Raw genomic sequence first — 18,930 nt, forward strand, 5'->3', positions numbered from 1 at the left:
TACAATTTTATAAAATTCTAAGGCACATGATCTTTTTGTGGGTCCCTGGACTCCTGGAAACATATAAAATTTTGAGAACATGTACACTTTTCTAGAGAAAGAGATCCTTGGTTTTCTATCATCTTCTCAGAGGGGCTTATGACCACCCCCCCCCCCAAAGATTAAGGGCCATCCTCTATGGCAGTATAAATTTTTCATCTTTAATGAAGAAAAAATTATAAAACCCTATTTACCAAGGCAGGGAAATCTGCTAGTACATCTTAGGTTTTTAGTTAAAAGAATCAAAACAAAACTTTATTTTCTCTGGTGAACACTTAGCTAGCCAGAAATTTAATTAGCTGGCCTTCCAGGGAATCAGTATTTACTTGTGTCAAGCAGCAGTCATTCTTAGCTGAGCTAGTATTTTGTCCAGAGAAAATGATAAATTTTATTTACTGTTCATTCTTTATTTCCTTATAGTTTCAGAATTATTAACATTTTCCATAGTTTTATAGTGGTATATTTCTTATGATATGCTTAGGAGCAAGAACATTATATAAATGCTCCAAAGCCAGTATTCTATCAATCTCATTAATATAATTTAGAAGAGAACATTTCTACTCATTGTGTTGAAATGTATTGTGGAGTAGGGTATTTGAAAGAGGACAATGGACAATTAGAAAGAAGGAAATTTTACTGACCTCTGAAATCTTAAAAATGTGTTGTATTTCTAATGCACTTATGCAAATGTTTAAATTCACACTTACTTTGATGTTTTTAAATTGCTTTTATTAAAATGGCTTAATAGAATATTTTAAAATAATTGATTATGGGTTCTTAGAAAGGGTACACATTCCAAGCTCAAAAACTTTAAAGTTTTTAGTGGAAGGAGATTAAATAATTCAGAAATGCATTCTGTTTACCTCTTAATAATTAAGCAGGTTAGACGGTGTACTTTTTATAGTCATTGAGTTTTAATTTATTTATTTGTTGGTGTGTTGGTTTTTAAGAATTTATTTAAGGCATTCTGCTATTGGGAAATAAAAATGAACAGAGTAAAGCTGCACATAATAAAGGAAAGGGGTTGGGTTACTTTTAAAGAGACAAGTGACAAAAAAAGAAATTGATTGGATTTCAGGGTTAAAAGAAGTGTTTAGTACATAATCTTTCTGAACTTTTCCCCTCTGTTTGGAAGAGAAACTGAAATACCTAACAGCAACTATGACTGAGTCAAGTGAATAGTCTTTTGTTGTTGCCCTAGAGGCTGGTTCAGTGGAATTTGATTTGATCTTAGATGGCTTCATTATGGAGTTTGGCCAGGTCACTTTTATGGATTCTTGGAGACGTCTACCATAGAACTTATCAGATTCTTCGGTGCTTTAAAAACTCTGGTAATATCCTAAGCCAGAATGAATACCTTCATTCTGAGAAGCACCATCATGGGCTAGAACTGAAGTAGCCTTTTCCTGTCTTCGAGGGACTGCATCTTGTCCTCTTAACCATGTATGTACAGGTTCTTTCTGAAGTTTTTTAGGGATTATAAATTGGTTTTCATTTTTCATTTTTGATGAGATACAACCAAACTTCATACCTAAATTTTTATTTAATGAGGAAGACTTGTTTTCTATGATTATTGGTAGAGAATAGCCTTTAGCAGTTTCTATTTATTTTGTTCTAAGTTATCATTACTTGCTTTTTATTTTTACTTATTTGAAATTGTAACTATAATGGTTCTATCACTGAAATTGATGCATGTTTTATCTGTTTTCTCTTATAATAGTAAGTTTACTATATAAATATACCCTCAAACTTCTCAAGTTTTCTTCATTCCACTCTGTGTATTTCTTTGAAAATTTGGTTAAAGGTGTGATCGATTAAAGTTTGGCTTCCAGAAATCTAATAGATACCATTACAAGTGGTTGCTGTTTTTGCCAAATCTTATTTTTCTTTCCTTTGTTTTTCCTTTCTTTTTTCTTTATTCTCTTTCTTCCCTCCCTCCTCACTCCATCTTCTTTCCTTCCATCCTTACTTTTTTTTTTTTTTTTTTTTTTTTAAGTCTATGCAGCTTATAGAGGTAAACTTCTAGGGACAGATAGACTTTTTCAACAGGCTTACTTAACATTTCGGAAATCTAGTAATATATTATCTAATCTTTTTTCTGCAACATAGACTAGGACTTGTTTTAGTGACTTTTATGTTTATAAAAAGTAATTTGTGTTTATTGTAGAAAATTTGGAAAGAAATCACAAGAAGAAAAATATCTGCCATAATGTTACTCTCTGAGATCAGTACTAGGAATAATTTAGTGTATAGGTCCTTACATGCTTTTTCTAATGCATAAATGCTTTTTCTGATACATATATACATACATACATAAGATCTACATTTATTTACTCATATTATCAAACATTGTGCATAGTCTATATACATATATATCATACAAAAAAATTATTAAAAATTGGGGCACCTGGGTGGCTCAGTCAATTAAGCATCCAACTTTGGCTCAGGTCATGATCTCTTGGTTCTCAAGCCCCGCGTCAGGCTCTGCTGACAGCTCAGAGCTTGGATCCTGCTTCAGATTCTGCATCTCCCTCTCTCTGTGCTCCTCCCCCACTCATGCTCTGTCTCTGATCTCTGTCTCTCTCTCTCTCTCTCAAAAATAAGTAAACATTAAAAAAATTTAAAAGCATTGTTAAAAATTGTTACTTATTCATACCATTTTGCAACCATGTTTATTTTAAGTTTATTTATTTATTTTTGAAAGAGAGTGCATGTGCACACGCACACACAGTTGGGGAGTGGCAGAGAGTGAGAATGGATGCTGGGCTCCATGTGGGGCTGGATGCAGGGCCAGAACTTATAGCCGGTGAAATCATGACCTGAGCTGAAATCAAGAGTCAAACACTTAACTGACTGAGCTACCAGTCACCCCTGCAACCTGCTTTTTAAGCTTCATGATGCTTTGTAAATTTTCACTTGCTGTATTTAATGAAAGCTTATTATTGCATCACATATTATTTATTTAACCAGTTCACTGTTATGGAATATTTAGGCTATTTTTTTGCATTTTTCAGTACAGATTAATTATTAAAGAATATTTATTACAGATAATTATCTATTATAGATTAATATTATTTTATATATCTTAGCTTGTATATCTTTTATTGTGAATTTCCTATTCATTTGAAAAAATGAGATATTTCTTTCACTTATTTATTTACTAAGATTAACTCTATGATGTCATATACATTAAAAAAATATTTACCCTTTTTGTTGGCCTCAATTTTATTCAAGATATTTTTTGACTTTGAAAAATTTTTAATTTTAAGTAGTCAAATTCATAAATCTTTATGCTTAGGTTATAATCTACTACTGATTATGTGGCTTAAAACATCTTCTCACCTTGGAGTTCAGAAAATTATATACATATGTTTTCTTTTTTTAATTTACATCCAAGTTAGTTAGCATATAGTGCAACAATAATTTCAAGAGTAGGTAGATTCTTTAATGCCCCTTACCCATTTAGTCTATCCGCCCCCCACAACCCCTCCAGTAACCCTCTGTTTGTTCTCCATATTTAAGAGTCTCTTATGTTTTGTCCCCCTCCCTGTTTTTATATTATTTTTGTTTCCCTTCCCTTGTGTTCATATGTTTTGTATCTTAAAGCCCTCATATGACTGAAGTCATATGATATTTGTCTTTCTCTGACTAATTTCGCTTAGCATAATACTCTCTAGTTCCACGTACGTAGTTGCAAATGGCAAGATTTCATTTTTTTTGATTGCCGAGTAATACTCCATTGTGTGTGTGTGTGTATACATATATACATATATATCACATCTTTATCCATTTGGGTATGTTTTCTTTTTTTTTTTAAATTTTTTAATGTTTTTTTTTTTATTTTTTTTATTTTTGAGAGAGAGAGAGACATAGTGCAATTGGGGGAGGGACAGAGAGAGAGAGAGAGAGGGAGACACAGAATCCAAAGCAGGCTCCCGGCTCTGAGCTGTCAGCACAGAGCCCGATGCTGGGCTCTAACCCACAGACCATGAGATCATGACCTGAGCTGAAGTCGGAGGCTTAACTGACTGAGCCACCCAGGCACCCTTATAGATATGTTTTCTTACAGCTCTTTGATTACTTATTATATTCAGATGTATCAATCTGATTTATATTTTGGTGCTTGGGAGGAGGTAGAGAAAAATCTCAACACTGTGAAAATGCTACCCCATACTAGAGTCCCTATGGGTCTGTTCCACTAGTCTGTCTCTAACACTGCCTGTACCACACCATCACTTATTTCAGTCTTTGGTAAAAACTCACCTTGTTCTCTACTCATTTACTGCAGAGTCAAAACCTAACACTTGATATTTTTTCTGTTGTGACCTCCTATTTTATTTTATTTTATTGTTTTGTTTTGTATTGTTTTGTTTTGTTTTAAAATTTGAACTAACTTTAAAGCATCAGAACTACTAAAGTTAATTTTAGTCCAATTTAGTTAAATAAAGATTTATCGAATGTTTGCTATATACCAGTCCCTGTGCTTGTTTTAGGAAGACATAAAGAATTGGAAGCCCGTGTGGTAGAGTCCTTGCGCTAGAAAAATGTATTAATCTGATGGAGGCAAACAGAGCATGTAAATGGTCAAGATAGTGGCCTAATATTGGTAACTTCATTTTTATTCTGATTCTTTTTACTCTTTTTTTTTAAATCTATGACTTATTGACTCCAGACATTGTATAACTTTTTCCTCCTTGTCTTTCTTTTAAATCCAGAAGAGATTAAGTGACAGTGATTTAACAGAGTCAGATTGACTCAGCCATATGAAATATGATGACTTTATATATAGTCTGTTACTATTTCTAATTAATGAAATGATAATTGTGTCTTCCTGTTTTCAGTTCTATAAATTTTTATTGAATATTTGGTAGGCATTATTTAAGGAGCTATAGGGAAAGAAAAATGAATGTCTGACAAATTTATAATTTAGTGGGGAAATTCATTATTTATAAAAAATAAGAGCAATATAATAAAATAATAGTTATTGAGAGTATTGTTTGCTGTGTGCATTGTAGAAAGCAAGGTAATATATACTAACTTGTTTACCTCTTGTAATAACCTGTAATAGTCCTCCAGATAGTTTTTTGACTCTCTCACTTCATGCACACTTTTCCTTATTGTCAACTCCTCTGAGAAGCTTTCCTGTGCAAACCTATTTAAAATATAAGCCCATGTAACTCTCAATGCTGCTACCTTGTGATTTGTACTCACAGTACTAGCTATATGACATTATAAGTTTAACAGCTTATTTGCTTATTTGTTTTCCACTGCTAGAATGAATATTGAATGGAAGACTAAACGATGGGTTGTAAATGTTTAGAGTTGCAAAACAGCAAAGTTTAATATACAAAATTCAGCTTCTTTAAGCCTAAATTTCCTTATCTGTAAATGGATATAGACCTAGTACCTGTCTCATAGGTTGGTCAAGCTGTTCATTCTTTCATTTGGTAAATATTCATTGATCTTCGTATGTGGCAGACACTCATTGTGAAATTGGGAATACGGTGAAAAATACAGTGTCTGCCCTTATGGCACTTCCATTCTAGTGGGGGAGACAATAGGTAAATTAAAATTACTTTTATAATATATCATGTAATGGCCAAATTAGTTTTCTCCAAATTAAATTTCCCGACCTCATTTCTACAATCTGAACATTTTTTCCCTATTCTTTGTTATCCTCTGTTTATCCATGCTGAATGGTTCTGATCTCATTCCTCCTAAAAGATTCTAATTTTCAGTGCCTCTTCTAAAGTTTGGTGTTGCAGAATAACTGTATTACTCATGTATCCTGACTATGACAGGGATATCACCTTCCTTTTCTCTATCCCATTTATCAGTACAGCTTAAACTCAGGTTTGTTTTAGTTTACTAGTATACTTTGTTATTTAGTTCTTTGTTTTCCCTTCATAAAATATTACTTATGCATATTAAATATCCAATCAATTAACCTTAGATCTTTCTCATTTTAATATGTTGTTGTTGTTGCATTTTTGTTTTTTGTTTTTTTGTTTGTTTGTTTGTTTTTACTGTAGATGCACTGGCTGATAGGATTGGCTTATGTTCATGTATGCGTTTCCATTAGTAAAACTGCTTTTGAGACTTTGAATGGCTGAATCTCTGTGGAGATTATTAGTTAATATGACATCAAGGTCATCATTGAAATTTCATAGCAAATTTGGAGGGATAGCTTTCCGAGGACGTAAAATATCAAGTTCAATTTTTAATAGGAGAGTTGTTTCTAGTTAATTTTTTTTATATTCAAACTCACTAAATTGGCTTTAAAGGCACCTCAACATCCTGCCTGCTTGACTGCTCCCAGTCTCAGCTTTGATTCTATACTATCATATACATTTGGATGGAAAGCAGTGTAAAAGTGACTCATCCATTTTTTTGACATCCCTGACTCCAAATCTGAGTAGGACCCTATAATCATAGCTTTCTTGCTGAGACAGGAAACATAAAGCCATGTTCTAATGTCAGTGCATTAGGTACTGTGCACCAGTTCGAGCTATATTGGACATGTTAGCCTCTGGTCCCTTTTTTTTCCATCCATTTACTTTTCATTCTCTGGATTATCTTCCCTTATGCAAATCTCTTTTACCTCGTTCATTGTTTTGGGGATAGCGCCTGTGTTTTATCTTTGAATTTTTCCTAACTCATCAGTACTTACCAACATATTGTACACAGCAGATCTTTGCAAAATCTCTGATAATGAAGAATAAACAAATACATGGGATAAAAACTATTTGGTATTAGTTTTTTTATTTATAAAAACATAAGTGTAAAAACCTTTAATTGTGTAAATTAAGAAATCCTAATAATACTGTAATAAATACCCTGGTCTACATCTAAGCCCTGTACACACAGTGACTTAAATTGTGTATTCGCGCCACACTTTACTATGTACTTGTACTGCATATACACAAATAAATGTGTTAGCCTTTATTTTTCTTTTGAAAACTGTAGATATTAGTTGACATACACAAACTCAGCTATATACTTCTCATGACTGGTCATAAATATGCTATGGAAATGTAAATTGTTTCCTTGAAGATTTTTAATTTTAAGTATTTTCTTTTTACAGTCACACAAAAAGGAGTATTAAGAATTGCCCTTTGAGACTCTGAAGGCTGAAGGTAATGTCCAATGATATTTTCTTGAATGGGTTTTGTCTTCTTGAAAAGTTTCGTAGTATTTAAGGTCTTGTGTTTACTGTATCAGGTCTTTCCTTTATTGCCCCTTAACACATTAAATATCTTTTTCTATGTCTACCTAAAAATAAACTAAAATTATAAGTCAAAAAAGAAGAACCCTTGTGTTATCTCAGAATGTCTCAGCCTAATTGGGTGTTGCTATACCTCTTCTTCCTTCTCTGTGAGAATGTATGATGGCCCTTCCCTGGTTTTGAAATCAGTTGGGAACTCTTCTGATTTTTTACCTTGCCCTTTTCTTAAATAGATTGGCTCAAACCCAAGAAGTCAGCACCCATTCCTCCTCAGGAAGAGCTTTACAACTAACTATAAGTGATAAAATGCATTTGTTGCGGGCAACAAAACTGTACAGGAAACCATGCAGATGAGATTTAGTGGCTACTCATAGCGAGAAGTCCAGAATTTCAGGCAAGAAGTTTACAATAGACTTGCGTTGCTGCATTGTGTGTAAAGAGCTCATAGGGATTGAAGAAGGTTTCTGAGACAAGAGGGGGCTGTAATTACTTTGCTTCTTACATGCATGGTTAGATCTTCCAGCGAGAATAACATGGTAGGGTAATTTATTATAGAAGAGTAAATCACGGATTACATTGGAGGGGGATGGGGCGCTGCAATCCAACCATCAGTTTTGTGAATACATACACTTAAGCATGTGTGATAGCTTGTTTTTAATTTCTTTACACCAGTGCACACCTCAAACATTCCATTTAGCAGTGGGATATGCAAATTGTTCCAAATGCAGCAGCAGTACTTTCACCTGAATGTCAAAACTGTCAGAGAGCTTTAAATCAAATCTTTATAACATTTTTAAAAACCAGCCAGCCCCAAGATTGAGGCACCAAACTCACTGCAAAGACTTGATTCCCATACTTTCAAAATGCTCCAGTATGTCAACAGGGTAATGTCAAAGTTCTAATTCACCTGCTTTCTAATTTTAACCTTTTAAGGATTTTATTTTATTTGGCTTAATTACGATATTTTCTACAAATTAATGATAAATGCCTTGATTAATAAAACCAAATGTCAGAGAAAATGACAACTTGATGAAAAATTAATACTCGGCAATATTTTAAGTTACAGAAATATGAAACATGTACTCTTAAACCTCGTACTTCATCAGCCCTTTTTGAAGGTGGGTAGCAGCAGTATTCTTGCACATAAGTTTCTACAGCCACATGTGTAGATGCATTTTGGCAATATAATTGTCAGCTGTTGTTTTTACTAGTAGCTGTTATAGATAGAAATATATTCTTAATTTTCAATCTCTCATTTTCCTCATAATATTATTTATTTTTATTTCACAAAATCAAGGTAAACTATTTTAGGTTACAGAGGTGAAGCTACCATATTAAGCATCCAAACAGCAATGTGTGTGTGTGTGTGTGTGTGTGTGTGTGTGTGTGTGTATTTTAAGAGATCTCATGGTATAAGATGTAGTCATTGGTGATTGGATATCTGTTAGACTATTAATTCATCTGGTTATGAACATTTCAGCTGTAATATTTAGAAATTATTCAGTAAGAATATTATATACGAAGGGAGAGCACCTCTGTTTCAAAGGGAAATAGATTTTAATATAGGGATTTACTTTTTTTCAATATTTTTTTTCCTGAGGTTTCATTAAAAGACCTGAATGCCAATAAAGAGTTTTAATTTGCCTTTTTTCCTATAAACTGTCGGTTAGATTAAAAAAAAAAAACAAAACTAAAGAACAAGAAATATGACTGTTTTTCTTCTTTTACTGGAGATCATGGAGCTAAAAGATTTTTAAAGATTCCGTGTATTTTTCCATCTTCACAAACGTGATGATGACTTTTGGATATGAATACTTAAATATTCGATTAAATGTTATGCAGAAATGGTACTACACAGGAATTATAGTCTGTGTTGGTTTTTTATTCATATTTCACAGATGAAGCTGCCAGCCAAATGAGGGAAGGCACAATGACCTCTTCTGTGTTGTGCTTTTGTTTGGTTTGGTTGTTCAGGGATAAAAAAAAAACCCACATAATACACTGTCAGTGAAATGGACACACTTTGACCATCTGTTCACATAACGACATGATGGTCATACCTATCAACAGAAATTTCTGCCAACTAATGTTAAAATCACTTTTTGGGGATAATATGTTGGGAATTTCTACCTAGGTGTTTCAGGCCTGTTGCTTTGCAAAGGAAGATAAATAGACATAAATGTTGGTCAGCATCTTTTCCTAAGGGAAAACATTCTTGCATGGAGATTTCTAGTACTGTTTAAAATTGGAGATGGATTGTGCTGAATCTTCCTCTAGCTGGATATAGGTTTTATTGTTTTTGTGTATTGCCTGGTTCCAGACATCCAGTCTGTACTGGCAAAGCTGCTTGATGAGTAGAGGCCACCAACATCGCTGCCCTGACTGCTTACATACCTGCCATGAATAATAGATTTGTCAGCTAGTTAATCACTGCATTGTAACTGTCTCTGTTCCTTCTTAGCAGATCACTGCCCAGAGAAGTTTAAGTTCCCCTGTAACACAAAGCTTCTATTATGTGTCTATACCTGCATTTATTTGTATACCAAACATCTATTCTTCTTTTTGCAAATACTGATAAATAAGACATGTCACACTTTGTTGACAATTCTTAAATTACATGTTAAACAACATACTTTTCCCCCTTACTATATTCATCTGCCTTTCACCAATTTACTTCCATGTATGTACCAATTAACTTTTATTCATTAGTAATGGGATTTGGTCAAGGAAATACTAACAGCTACCTCACAATTCACAGTTTTATAAGTTTCTCATTGAGATTCTAATTATTTGGGGTGAGTACTATAAGAGAATGTCATCCTTTCCCCAAAAATGTTTATGAACAAAGGAGATAGACTAAAACCCAAAATAATCTTAAAAGGCTTTTGCTTGATGTTGCATTGTTTCTAGAAATGAGAACAATTGACCTAGTGTTATACAGTTAGAATCTTTAATTTCAGGGAGTTGGAGTTGATAATTTAAACTTGATGCTGGTGTTAACACATACAATGATCATCTAATGTTCTTTGAAGAATTTTATGGAATATTAAGTCTGTTAGACTGTCTCTTATCCTACAGAAAAAAAAAAAAAACCCTGAAAATAAATATATTTCCTAATGGAGTTAAAATACATAAATTTCCAGTTTCAGTATTTATAATTTGACCATATCTTCTCTCTAAATGACTTTTGGCCCCTTTGGAAATTGTGTTCTCTCCTTTAAGTTTACACTGCTTTATTCTGCAAGCTCAAGTAATTGAGACCTTACTGGTTTGAAAAGATTAAGGCAGCTTCCAGAGTAGCCTACTATATAACGTAAGTACCAGTTCCTCTGAATAGGATTCATTTACCTTCATTTCCCTTGCAAGCTTGTATTTATTAATGAATAAAATACACTCATGAAACACACTGCTAAATAGATCAGTCAAAAGATACCAAGAAAAACCGTGAACATTGTCCAAGATATGTAGGGGATTTGTGTTTCTTGCCTAAATGATGATTTCATTCTTCCTCCCTATCTACCATCCCCCCTAATATCCAGGTCTCTCTTTGTATCCTTTAGTGATGACAAGATGTTTTTTATTCCTCTAATGAAGTGGGAAGCAGATTAACATGCTTTCTTCTTGGGAATTAGATTACTTATTGTAGTACTGCTCAACATATCTTTGTAATACTCCCCAACCCCTACCCACAACTAATTAGTGACTTTCAGAATTAGGGAAAATCTTGGTTGTGTGGTGGCTCTATATTTACCAGTGATCAAGGAAGTGTTACTAATACACTTGTCAGTATTAAAAAAGAATTAAGTAAATAAAGGGCCAGATGGCCGAGCCCAGGACCTATCAAGAACCCAGTATGTGTGGGCTGGTCCAACGGAATGACAAAAGCACATTACCAGGCTAAGTGGAATCAGAGTTAGGCTTTCACTTATGAGAAAAAGGACGTTTTTCAAATGTGTTTTCTTATGATATAGTGATTTGCATGTTTAGACCTCATTTGTAGTAGTAACATTTGACAGTATATACTTCCCTGTACATCAAGAGCCAGGAATGTTTATATACATCAGAAAAGACTCTGGGAATAGGACATAGTGGCATCAAAGTAAAGCAATTACCATGTAAGCACTTTTGCTGGTCCAGAGAAGAATCCTGCTTTGTTCTCTCATGCAAACCTATGTGTTTACTATTATAACTTACTTATTACATTTTTATTTTAATTGAATATTTATTTCCTCCAATAGACTGTATGGCTTATGATATAAGGAACCTGGTTATGTGGTGGTTTTTATAGTGTATGACCAGATGAGGATCAAATAAATATTTTCTTAGTGTTTTGTTATAATAAGAGCATTATAATAGTGGTTATAATAAGATTAATTTAAGCTGAAGAAATTGAGAAAATAAATTCCCTTCCTTTCCTATGAGTTAATTGTCTTTACATGTATGCATATATAAACATCTTGTTTCCTACTGTAATTTCCATATTTTTCATTTTCCATTTATTTTATTTTATCTTGTAACTATGTACCATTGGAAGCTGTTTTAAATCTTTTTGGTTTCTGGGACAGATAGATGGATCAGTGAATTGCTGGGTAGGTAAATTGACCAAATAGAATGTACATGCTTTTAGATTTCTCTCCCCATTGCCACACAAATAATGGAGAGAAGGTTTGCTAACCATAGGCCTCCCATCTTCCTTCTCTCCATGCCTTCTTTCCTACCTCCAGCAAATATTTATTGAATGTCTGCTCTGTGCCAGGAACATCCCAGTTGTTAGATATAACTGCCAAACAATAGAGACATAGTCCTTATTCCTGTGAGGCTTACCGTCTAATAGGAAAATATAATAGACACATAAATAAACATTACAAACATAGATATGTAATTAAATGACTTATTTTGCTGGACTTCTCAATTCTGGTGTGGGTTAGGGAATTTATAGTGGAGAAATTATCTTCAATGACTGTCCTTATTAATAATAGTAGATCACTTCTAGATTAAAAAAAATGCACAGGCACCTGGGTGGCTTAGTTGGTTAAGTGTCCAACTTCGGCTCGGGTCATGATCTCATGGTTCATGGGTTCAAGCCCCACATCTGGCTCCGTGCTGATAACTCAGAGCCTGGCACCTGCTTTAGGTTCTGTGTCCCACTCTGTACCCCTCGCCTGCTCATGCTCTCTCTCCCTGTCTCTCAAAAATAAATACACATTTAAAAAATTTTTTTAAAAAAATGCAGGTTGTTCAAATTGTTTCAGATTATGTTTTATGGGATGGGTGGCCTTGGAATGAAAATAGATGAAGCAATATTTGCTTTAAAACATAAATAAAACAGTTTTGTAAACCAGGCTTAATATATATGATGTAGGTGTTTTCAAATCTCAGGTTGAAAAATCATGGAAATTTCTAGTATTTTTTAAATTACAAAATATTATTTCTTATAAAGATTGTTTATTAATAGTCCAGAGTTTACCTGTTAATTGGGTTATAGTAATGGTGATAAAATAGTAGCTGATCGAAATGTATATTTTTCCTTACTCTCTTTGGACATGTGTGTGGAATATTTTTGTCTTCTGATCAGATTGTTCATTATGCTCGCTTTGGATGTGTGTACTGTTTGGCCTTCAAGCCTTGCATGCCCATTCAAAGGCATTCCAAGTCATTATGCTGGACTTCAGCCTTGTTCAGTAAAAAGGCCATTTCCTCCATCAGCTGTCCACTTGGACATACATCCTTTTTACTCTCAAAAAGATTTTATATGCATTCAGAGTATATTAGATGGATTTGTCAAATTACTCACAGATAATCAGTTTTTTAAAGTTATAATTTGAGCTATGACCTCTCAAACTGTGAATTATAAGGTTTGACCCTTTGGTTCACTGTTTGACACAGCAGCCATTAATTATAGTTTTTAAAGGACATTTTATTTCAGTTAGAATTTGTGTTATGAAAACAGTTTAAGTATTTTTTCTTTAACTTTCAGGAATAAATGCTGACATGTAAATGTATGTGTGTGTGTTTACATATATATTTATTTATAAATAAATTATTTATAAATAAAATATTTATAAATAAATTATTTATTTATTATTTACATATATATTTATATAATATATAATAATATATATTTATATATTTAATTTATAATATAAATATATATTTATATTTGAATATGCTATAATATATTGCATAAGCATGCTATAATCAAGTGTATTTATGCATATTTCTACAAGTATATCAAGTCTGTTATACATACCCATAAAGATTTTTCTATAATAACCTGTGAGTTAACACAAAGATCAGACTTATTTTATATAACTCTGGTATCAGGAGGAGACTGACTTTTTATTTATGTATGTTTATCACGGTGATGGAGACCTTTTTATTATTTGAATCTAGGCTTTTTTCTTTTCCTTAAGCAAGGGTACAGAAGTGGGTACCTACCTATGAGTGGCCAGTGTCTGACAGTAACTTGAAAGTCCTCTAGATGGTTCAAAGTAGCTTGATGGGGAAGAATATAAACTAGTCAGGTGGTTTTCACAGATGTGCATAGCTCAGAGTACTGAGATTTTCTGAAAAGGACATAGCAGAAAGGTCTGTTTAGCTAAGTGTAGAGAGACATCCAGATGTATGGATCTTTTTCTGATTAAGTATATAGCTTAGAATGTTCTTTTTCTTTTAGACCCATGAGTTTGTGATTTTTAAGGAAATGTTTACCTCTTTTTTTTTCTGAAAGCAAAAGTAAAGGCAGTATATACCAACTAAATGTAGAATTTTTAAGAGGTAAAAAATTTATGAAACTAATTCAAAGAAAATTTTTATTTCACTAAGTACATTTGATCATTTTCAGATTTCTCAGGGATATGAATACCAGCTTTTCTCCCCACTAGCTTCGATTAATATGTAATCAAACAATCTTTTAGATGGACACATTTTAGGAATTTTATTTTCCCATAGCAAATCATTCATTTTTTGAACTCAATTTAAGGGCTTATAAACACATTATGGGAGTTATGAAATTTGAAAATAGTTTTTAGAGATCAGTAGACTGAGAAAATTTCAGTTTAATTTTCAAGTTTTATACTGACCTCACCATTGTTTGATAAAGATTCACTTTTTCCTATTCTTCATATTACTTAAAAGCTAGTACAGGATGACATTAAAAATTATTTTTAATTAGGTCCCAGTCCAGTTTTTGAGCCCCTAACTTCTAAAGTTCTCTCCTGCTTTTCCCACCTTGCCTCACCTTCTTTCCCTAAGCACATAACTCTTCCTGCCCACACTGCACTGTTTGCTGTCTTAACACGCTATGTCCTGTCATGTTTTATGCCTTTGTTCTTACAGTTCAGTCAGCCTGCTGTGGCCTTTCATGTGGCCCACAAAATGCTGTCTTTACTCTCTAATACAGAGTCAACACATACTTTCTCAGTGTTTCCTTCACATTTGCTCACATAAGTATAACACTTCTAACACTGTCTCATAGTTACTTTTTAGTGATGCCTGTCTCCTTTCTCAGATGATAAGCTTCTTGAGGGAAGGGAATATGCCTTCTTCATTTTTGTGTTTATCTCAGACCAGGTATTCAATAAATTTTTCTTGAATTGATTTGTCTATCAAGGGAATCAGAGAAACTATATTATCAGTTGTACTCAGAATTTATCTACAACAAAAACATAGCAAAAAGGGATCCTTTAAAAAATATGTGTACTAAGTTTCCTTTGTGTCACTGCATGATTTCCTTTAGGTCTGAGTACTTGTTTTGGTGTTTATTTCTATAGCTCAGTAAGGAAATAAATGTGTGTTCTATATGCTGGTATGCCTACAGGCATAAAGTTAAGTACAACTTTAAGACAAAAAACATTTATTAGGAAAAAAAAAAAAAAAGAGGAACAAACCAGTGACTTGTCAAGGCAGTTTCAGACCTTCACATGTGAAATAACATGAAGTCTTAAGAGTGTTTAATGCTCTATGATTTTATAGTAACCATTATTGATGATTGTACATAGTTTGAAACAGCTTTGTATATGTATAGACTTACCCAGGATCTGAAATTTAGGCAATATTAGCCTCTCAAATGGATCTGTTTGGAAAGCATTATAAAATAATAGCTCCCTGCCCAAAGAAAGATGCTGCTGTATTAAGGCTGCACTCATTTAATCTTGTCTCAGCTGAAACAGGTGCCTTACTTGCTTTGTTCTCTAGAAGCAGCTTTATAGATTTAAGCACTGAGTATACAGTACACAGTGGCACTATTAACAAATCAGAATGAGGCCAAGGGAAAACTCATCTAGGATCCACACACCTAAATGCAGTTAGTAAACAGAGACACTAACTCTCATTAAGCATAATTAAACCTAATATTGACTGTAAACTGTTACTTACCTTAAACTTCTCTGTAGAGAGTGTGGAAAGGGATTAACCTAGCAGATTGGGACATTAATTACTACCTCTTTCACATTAAAGTTACCACCAAGAAGGGCTATATTCATAAATAAAACATAGAAGGGATTGAGAGACTGAAAATATGTAAATTTACTTTATAAAAAGGAAAGAAAAGCCTAAATTAAAAAAAAAATAAGTGAGCTGTGAGCGATGCCAGCCCCAGCAAAATGGAACTCTGGCTAATTACTACAAAAAAATAGGCTGAAATAATCACAGAAATGTGTCCTTGCCTTCTGACTGACAGAATCTGCTTCACAGGAGACTCCAGTTCAGCTGAGTCCTCTCTTTTTCATGCGTAGCTTCCTCCACTGCTGAATCTAATGTAGGGTTTGAGGAGTCGATGAAGGGACTTGGGAGAAATAGAATTTCTTTCCTACCCACCCCCCCCCCAGTCATTTATAGCCCTTTACTTATGAAATTGATTATAATGATTATATAAATGTTGTTTGATTTGTCAGCAAGAAGGCATAGTGCTGTTTTTTGTTCAGTCAAAATGGTCTGGTAACTGGTCTCCTGCTACTATTTAATAATCTCCTTCTTGGGTGCAATCTAAAGAGTATGTTGTGAAGGATATAAAAATGTCAGCTAAATTTAAGATCGACTGTTAAGTTTTTATATTATGCTGCTGCCCCAAGAGGGGAGGCCAGGATCTGGGAGATAAGAATTTAAAGAGAAAAGCAAAGCAATGACAATACAAACTTATCTACCAGCCTCAGAATTGTCTTCAAAATCTGTCAGCCTGTCTTTGCTTGCTGTGAACGTATTCTGTTTTCAAATACCTGTTTCCTATTTCCTTTCCAATAAGGAACCATTATTATTTCACCAGGGTGCATTTCTAATTCATGGAACTGAATCTGACCTAAAACCTTTCTTATGGTTGTAGAATTAAACCATAGTTTAGGTTTAACATATTAGGCTCCTAGTTAGGTCTTAGTGCTATCATGCTAAATTTTATCTTTCAGGAGCTCATGAGCACCAGAGCAATATAGTAGTTGTGCATGTGGAAAAGGGAGCCTAGAGCATGTATTAAGCCTGGAGCATGTATTCATTTTTTTTTTTTTTAGAGGATGTGAGGTTTAATTTTAGAATAAAACCCTTAATTTTTTCCCCAGAATTTAAAGCTAGTTTCACAGCTCACGAGATGAACTAATGAAACAGAAATAATTAATGGACGAAACTCTATCCTTCATTTCCCCCATTGAACAAAAATTCACAAACTGGTTGGATGACAGAGGATGAACAAAAACAGTGAGAGTAAGAGTACTTCTATCCTCTGTTCTTGTAACAATCGTGACATTACGAAATAACCATAACAATGGCACTCTTATTAATCAGACATATTTATACAGAATTAGTGTTGGCTTCTGCTCTATATTACCTTTAGTTTTACATGAACTTTTATTATCTGTGCATATCAAAAGAGACATGGTGAATGAACAAAGAAGCCCTGTTATGAGACAAGTATTATTTGACATTTTGGGAAGCTCTTATTATAGGGTTTCCTCCTAAGTGAGAACAACGGGAAGGTTGTCATTAGTTGCACTATTACAGACATTCTGGATTGTTAAAAACAGAAATGGAGCCCACTTTTTTCCTTGAAGAAGATTCATCAATTAGAACAATTCCAATGATCCAAGACTTCTGTGACTTTCCCCCCACACCCAGTCTTTCTCATTTCATCATGTGAAACAGTGAGCCTATAGGCATCTCTTAAGATCATTGTTTTCTCTTTGTTTACAGAGCTAGTTAGCTGTATGGTTCTCTTATTTTTTTTAAGATGCATAATCATTTTAGATTTCTGGAAAATCTCTGATTAAACCAAAATGCAGAAGTCTTGCAAGGTCTATAGCCCTACTGCAAACCAGATGCCTTTTATTTTCCATCCTAATAGAGAGAAGCTCTGAGTAAGTTCTTTTGAGGCCTTCTTTCCTGGCTTATGACAGGTCTGACTGGGAATTATGGTGAAAAAAGCATGATTATGAGTAATATTAAATCTCCTCTTAAAATCATTGGGCCTGGACTTTTATATTGACGAGTGGTCATGTTTTCGTTTTTGTTTTTGTTTTTTTTGTTTTTTCTACAGCTTTGGATAAAATTTGAAGTCCAAAGAATAAAAATAACACTGTTGAAAAGAGAATGGGTGAGTCACTACAGTTGCAATGCATCAGCTGCCTGAATAAGAACAGTGATTCTCAAAGTGGAGGAAGTAGAGGTGGAATCACCACCTGTGGGGTCTTTCCAAATGAACCTCCCTCAGGTTGACAATTATTGGTGTAGACAATTGTCTAAGAGCCAAGATACTAGAAGTTGATAATTTAGCTTCTATCATTCCTTTGAAGTTTAAATAGAGAGAACAGAATAAAGATTTTATTATTGCAGTATTTCCCTGTACCCTCTGTTATATCTTCCTATCTTATGTTAACAGACACTGAGTTTGGGGGCTCAGTGAAAAAAAACAACAAACCCCCTAATAACATATAAATGTTAAGGAAGACAAAGGGGCTGCTAATTTTGGGGTTTAAACACCTGTAAAAGCAACAGGTGCCTGGGTGGCTCAGTCAGTCAAGCATCTGACTCATGGTTCATGAGTTCAAGCCCTGCATTGGGCTCTGTGCTGATAGCATGGAGCCTGCTTGGGATTCTCTCTCTCCCTCTGTGTGTGTGTGTCTCTCTCACTCTCAAAAAAATATAAACATTAAAAAAAATGAACACTTGTAAAAGAACGCCAAGTTTTCTGAATGACACACACACACACACACACACACACACACACAATCATTAAACTCTTTTTAATCACCCATCTATCCTGGACAGCAATAAGAAAGGACAAAACTGTTTTGTACCATAAAACACTTAAACTGAATCCTTTTGAAAAAGGATTTGTTTTTAATTTCTAATTATTTTCTATTATACAGTTTAAATAGGATGCTAGAAGGATAGGCAAAGTGATTTAATTTGTGGCTATTCTACTACCTCTAAGCAGGAGGATACTTAAAACCTATTTAAAACAGGAGAGATCATCCTTGTGTGGAATCAGGATATTCCTTGGCTGTGAATTCTAGGATGAAATGTTTTCTCATTATGGGGGCATTCACCAAACCCTTTATTTGACAGGATCACTCTGTCAAAGGTGATAAAAATCACCTTTCTTGATTTTTATAAGGCACTTATTGCCTAATCAGCACTGAAAGTGGTTCAAAGCAGTATATATTTTCACATTTCTTAAATCC

At 33.8% G+C, this 18,930-nt stretch overlaps 1 protein-coding gene across 3 annotated transcripts in view; it reads left to right on the forward strand.

Moving 5' to 3' along the window:
• Positions 1-18,930, forward strand: part of ZBTB20 (zinc finger and BTB domain containing 20) — a 769,186-nt gene that overhangs the window by 147,162 nt on the left and 603,094 nt on the right. For 2 of the 3 annotated variants that reach the window (XM_030330006.1, XM_030330007.1), the window contains exon 3: positions 7,124-7,175. The gene's annotated coding sequence lies outside the window, so the exon portion shown is untranslated. Of the gene's footprint in view, positions 1-7,123; positions 7,176-17,783; positions 17,841-18,930 lie in introns of all 3 variants that reach the window. The other variant, XM_032594753.1, reaches the window with a different exon arrangement.

Source organism: Lynx canadensis, chromosome C2 (assembly GCF_007474595.2).
Source record: "Lynx canadensis isolate LIC74 chromosome C2, mLynCan4.pri.v2, whole genome shotgun sequence".
Lineage (NCBI taxonomy): Eukaryota > Metazoa > Chordata > Mammalia > Carnivora > Felidae > Lynx > Lynx canadensis.